This window comes from Sinocyclocheilus anshuiensis, unplaced genomic scaffold, assembly GCF_001515605.1.
Source record: "Sinocyclocheilus anshuiensis isolate Anshui unplaced genomic scaffold, SAMN03320099.WGS_v1.1 scaffold1442, whole genome shotgun sequence".
Taxonomy (NCBI): Eukaryota; Metazoa; Chordata; class Actinopteri; order Cypriniformes; family Cyprinidae; genus Sinocyclocheilus; species Sinocyclocheilus anshuiensis.
Window position 1 is genome coordinate 134290 of NW_015558616.1, and position 5869 is coordinate 140158.

The 5869-nt window shown below is 37.7% G+C and overlaps 1 pseudogene; it reads left to right on the top strand.

Annotated features, from left to right (window-relative positions):
• The first annotated feature begins 5482 nt into the window (after positions 1 to 5482).
• LOC107680331 (alpha-galactosidase A-like) overlaps positions 5483 to 5869 on the top strand; it is a 3692-nt pseudogene continuing 3305 nt past the window's right edge.

Genomic DNA, 5869 nt, shown 5'->3' on the forward strand with positions numbered 1-5869 from the left:
TGACGTTACGTGACATTGTTTACAAGCCGTTATATTGACGTCTTTGCGCGGCTGAAACACTGATTGAGCGATTACATGAGACAGGATACAGATTGTAAAGTTGTACTCTTTCTTTTAACTTACCTTTGGACGTTTAGACATGTTTATTTTGTGCTGAAGCTGAAGCTGGTATTAATGTTGAGGAGATGATCAGTTCACGTGCGCCTCGCGCTGCTGCGTCTGTTGATCTGAGGCGCTACAGCGATCTGTCACTCCACATTAAACAGCGCCAAAACGGCATTTATTGTTTGAATACTGCAATACAATGGACATAAATTGAAACCTGGGACTTTGTTTCATATTAAAAGCACCAAAGCACAATGCTTATTGCGATTTATTGGATGGGAAGTGTCTTTCGATGTTCCGTTCATTAACTGAAAACAGGCTAGACTAATCGATTCTTGGGATTTAAGAATCGATATTGTTCTGTAAAAATGAGAATCGATTAATATCGAGATATCGATATTTTTTACCCAGCCCTATAAAATAACCTTAATAAAAGAGCACTGGAAATATGCTGGTTATTCAGATTTGCATAGTTGGACATGATGAAGGTGCAAAAATGCTGTAAGGAGAAACAACGTTATGACAACATTTTTGCAATGTTTTGAAAATATGAATTAATTAGGCATACACTGATGTTAAAATTATGTCTTGATACAATAAAGCAATAACTATTTTCATTTTATTATTTGATACTGTTTTGTCTGAACTAATAAAAAACAAAACACTAAAAACTAAAATCAATAGTTTCAACATGCTACAAGTGAATTTAGGCATTAAAACATAGTGCATATTTGACAAATGCATTTTAATTTCGTTTAACTTTGCTAAAGATTACATTTATTAAATTATTATTAAGGTTTAAATTATTCATGTTCTTAAAGATGAACTTTATAAACATTAGATGATGTCAATAATCTAAATGTACAAAAAAAAAATATTTACCATGCTTCCCTAGTATTTGATCTTTTCATGATTAAAAAAAAAAATTGCAGTGTAGCTGTGCAAGGCAGTCACCATCTCATCATTTACCCGAACATAATGATTAGTACTAAGCAGGCAGAAGATATGGTATATATGTTTGTATTACATAAACTAGAGTCAGTTTTGTGTATCCATACAATCAGCATAACATCATTTGCATTTGTCACTTTCTTTAACAGAAAATGTTGATAGTCTAATGGGGACAGAACAGCCCTTGTTGCCACGGTAACCATTGCCTACCAAGGACGGGGAAGTAATAAGTCTATGGGAGTGGCAGGGGGTGGGGGAGGGTGTTACCAAACCCAAAGGGAGGCAAATAGATGAAAGAGGGAATGTGATGCAGAGAGAGGAAAGGAATGGAAAGGAGGAGAGGAAAAAGATGTAACTGGGGCTCAAGTGAATTGAGTTCATGCACCATTTCTCCACCTCCACCCTCAACTCCCAGTGCCGTCATTACCACTATCAACAACATTTGTCTCTGCTGGGGCCTCCATCATAAAAATCACATCATCTCTCTTTATTACAACTGTGGTAGAGCAGCTCAGGCTTGCCTCATCACCCATGGTGGATGGCGTTTCAGTCCAGGGGCCAGCGACGTGCCGTATCCAGAGGGAAGGATCGAGCTGAAGGAGTTCCTACACCCCATTATTTACTGCTTGCCGCCCACGGAGCTGCACACTGTCCAAACAGGCATTCCTGACAACTCTCTGCAATGTTTCATTTAAACCGCTGGCCATAAAAAAATGCCGGAAGAGTTTACATTTGTCTTTCCAGACACAGCTCTGTAATGTAAATAAATAAATACACAATATATGGCAGTTATCCATCAAGCATTCGGCCCAGCTCTCAGTATTAGATTTCCACTACATAGCTAGCCTACTTTTTGTGTGCGGGTTTTGGCCAACAACCCAGAACAAATCCCATAATTGTGTTAGGCGAAACTTAAAGGGGTCATATGATGCAATTTCAAATTTTCCTTTCTCTTTGGAGTGTTACAAGCTGTTCGTGCATAGATAAGATCCTTAGATGGTTTCCCGCCTCTTGACAGTAAATGTCTGAGGTGAGGAAAACTGTATCAGGCATAACACATAATGAAGCCGAATCTCTTAAGCTAAAAGTTGTGTTGACGTACACTTCCAGAAGTAGGCAATTCCCCTGACAACTCTGCACAATATTGCTTCTCATAATTATTGGCAGAAGTGACATAAATATAAAGAATAAGAATTTAGTGGTCCCAAACAGTCAGCATTTTAGGGTCACACCACGGTTCTCTGCTAAACCTACAAGGCACACGACTACCATGGTTCCATAAAACAATAATTAGAAGTTGGTCCCAGAGTAACATCATTCAGAGGCAGTGCCTTGTAGGTTTTATGAATTTGCACTTAAAATAATTTCGGCATAAAGTCTTGCAGGAGCCATTTCATACACATGCCCTAAATTGATTTGTTCAAACAGGACGCAAACTAATTTTGATCCAATTTAGCCCACAGCAATCCCATGCTGCTAGGTGTGCAACTCATGTGTAACAAAAAGGAAATGGATTGTGTTGGCTTCATTTAGTGCAATAGGACAATCCTCAATGGAGTGCACTGGAGAAAAACACCAGAATGCTGAAGCCTGGATTAGGCAATTTGATCCAACAAGTCAACTGTGCCGTGTGAATCTTTATATGACAGGGGTGAGAGGAATTCAAACTTTCTCAAGAATTTTGCATTGGCCATTGTCTAAGAAACCAATAAACTAAAGGATTATTTTGTAGTAATTTAGTATGGATCTTATATCATTTAAATGTTCATTAAAGAGGTCTATTCTAAACGTCAAAGTAAACACACAACGCACTCCAACAAAAACCCATCAGATTGAAAAGCTCCTTGGATTTTCCTCTTGCCAAGAGAAGTGAGAAGGGAGGTAGATTCCTAAATTTCTTTAAGGATTACACCACCACTCTTGCGGGTCATTGATTTCACCGTGTCCTATTTACCAGCAATACTGCAGTAATTAGCAGTTCTATCTAATTACTTCAAGAGCAAAAGATCATTCAGTCTTTACAAAAAGTAGATTGTAAAAGGCCACACTATTATAGTACAGTAATCATACCGTTCAAGAAGGTAATTTCTACTCACTCCACAGTGCTTTGGAGGACTGCAATCAGGATCATGTATTGATCACAATATTAAAATTGATTTTCTCAAAATACACTAAAGCTCTCTCACCTCAGCCTTGTAACTCCTCGGTGAAGGAGTTGCTATGAGATCATTGTTAATAATGTTTGAGAGTAATAAAAAACAAACCATTATTGGAAACCATTTTCAAAGCAACCCAACACTAAGATTATAATTAGGACCATAATTTCTCAAGTCGCACATTTGACAGGCATTTTTATAAAGGAGAGGAGCACTAAGAAGGACGGTGGTGTTGCAACTACCTTCCAATATTAGTTTGGTACAACCAGCTTCATCTAATGGCTTAACAAGCAGTGAAATATTACAAATTCACAAAGACCAGGAAAGGCCTATGAAAAGGTAATTACGAATTGCCAGTGCTCTCAACCCTTAAATATAATATAAATCAAACATATTTCATCTGCTAAAGTTGCAGGCTGTTTTATCAAAAGATCCTGATAAGTCAGATCTTACGAACTACAATAAAAGACACACTAAAAACTGACATACCACACTGAAAAGCCTCCCACCAATCCCTCCTGGTCTCCCTGACTCCTTTCCATTTTTATCCTTTATTTCATAACATGTCTGTACATAAGCCAGAGGTGACAACCTGTTCAATTAAATGGCACAGTGGCTAAATGGAATGTGATGGATAGGCATTTGTGCCCCAGGAAGAAATTAGTGGGCTATGGACCTCCACAATCCATCCTTTGAAAAACACAGCTGAGGTGGAGATAGGCAGTTCCTTCTGTGCAATAGAACAAACATCAAAAAGTGGAAGAATCTATCACTGTTGCAAACCCAGATCCTGCCACACTACTGAAACCAGTTTTGTTACCAGACCCACTGACTGGTCCATCCATCAAGAAGCCCAAGAAAAACTGAACTCTGACATTTGGAGGCCTTTGCACCATTGCTTTGGCTTTGATAGAAACTACTGTGAGTGATAAATTGTTTTTACCATGCCTGCCCCGCTTTGTAAAACATTGAAGTTGATATACTGTTACCCCAACTCTTGACATTTGGAAAAAAGGTCAGACTTTGTTTCCCCAAAACAGTCCATTTTCAGGCACAGACAGCAAGGAAATGCAGAATTCCATATTAAAGTCATGCCAGATTATGGACTGTGTGATACATTGTGCATAGATGCTCTGACAAGTGCATTCTGCAAGAGATCTTTATTTTCCTACACCTATGAAAGAAAATGTACATCTGATTACAGTGAATAAATTCAAGTAAATCGATAGTTGGGAAATTAATTAGAAAAGATGAAGAGTGTTCAGCAAACACTCTTACTGCATTGCTAATTGCTAACAATTTGTTTTGTGATCATGTTCACGGATGTTAAATGACAGAATAGCATCAACCGAATCAAAGGTTCCCTTGTTTAAAGGGGACATAACACATACAGTTTCACCCAACCTATAGAGTAGTACTGCATCCTTCATATCTCCAAAAAGTCTTTAGTTTTATCATATTTATTAAAGAAAGATACAGCTTTAAAGGGGTCAAGCAGCATCATATGACCCCTTTAAGATTCTCTCCGGAAACAGCCGAGCTCCTGGAGGCGCGCCGTGGGTGGAGCTAAAGATTGACAAGCACTTGAGCTCCAAATGCCAACAAAACACAGACATTTGATGCAGTTTCACTTACCTTCTGCAGTTCTGAATCATGACCGGGATCTTTTATAGCTGGGACCGCTCCATCTTTCAGTATCAAACGATGTGCTAATATACCCACATGGTATAATATTAGGGTGGTTAATAATTGTTTTGAACAAATAAATATGATTTCCACAATAAAAATCATAAACTGTTTTTAGCTTTACAACAACACAACCCAAAAGCGCACATTGCACTTGACATTAATTCACACTGTTTAAGAACAACCAGTAGATTTCTCAATCTGAACAACTGTAGTGGATAAAAAAAATTACACCTGTGTTTGAAACGTGCAAATAGCTGTTACACGTTACACCTGTCAAAGTTAAATGCGTTACACTCCTTGGTCTACTCAAATAATCGCGCACATGTTTATTTAAGTTTCTCCTTGTATGTACCAGACAAAACACTATCAACATCAAATAAAGCCAATAAACTCATACATACGATACGATTATGACTGGAGCTTGCGTGTGACGTCACTGATCGAGGAGCTGATACGCAGTGTGAACACGGAAGTGAAACAACTTGTTGCCCTAGATTCAGTCATTCAACTGCACATGAGTGTCTCAAATATAGGCTTAATCGGGCTTGTGTCTTTATTAGTCCCAGTTTCTGCGCTGGATAATGGGCTGGTTGCACAGGGAGAGATTCATGTGCAACATCGACTGTGATGCGGATCCTCAGAAGTTCTGAGTCAGAACTGCATTAGGTGAGCACGTGACCTGATGACTGAAAAAGTTTTACTAAACAAATCATAATACAATATGTGCGATATTAAACATTTCAGTTTTGAGCAAAACTGAGTGTCTGCATTAAATGCTTATCATTTTGCCATAGTAACAATTTTTTGTCAGAATGTTTTTTCTAATCTATGATCTATAGATGTATATGATAATCATACAGTATTCATATCAGACTACTAGGGTATTACTATCACTGTATTATGGTATGGAAAAACTATATAATATATATATATATATATATATATATATATATATATATATATATAAA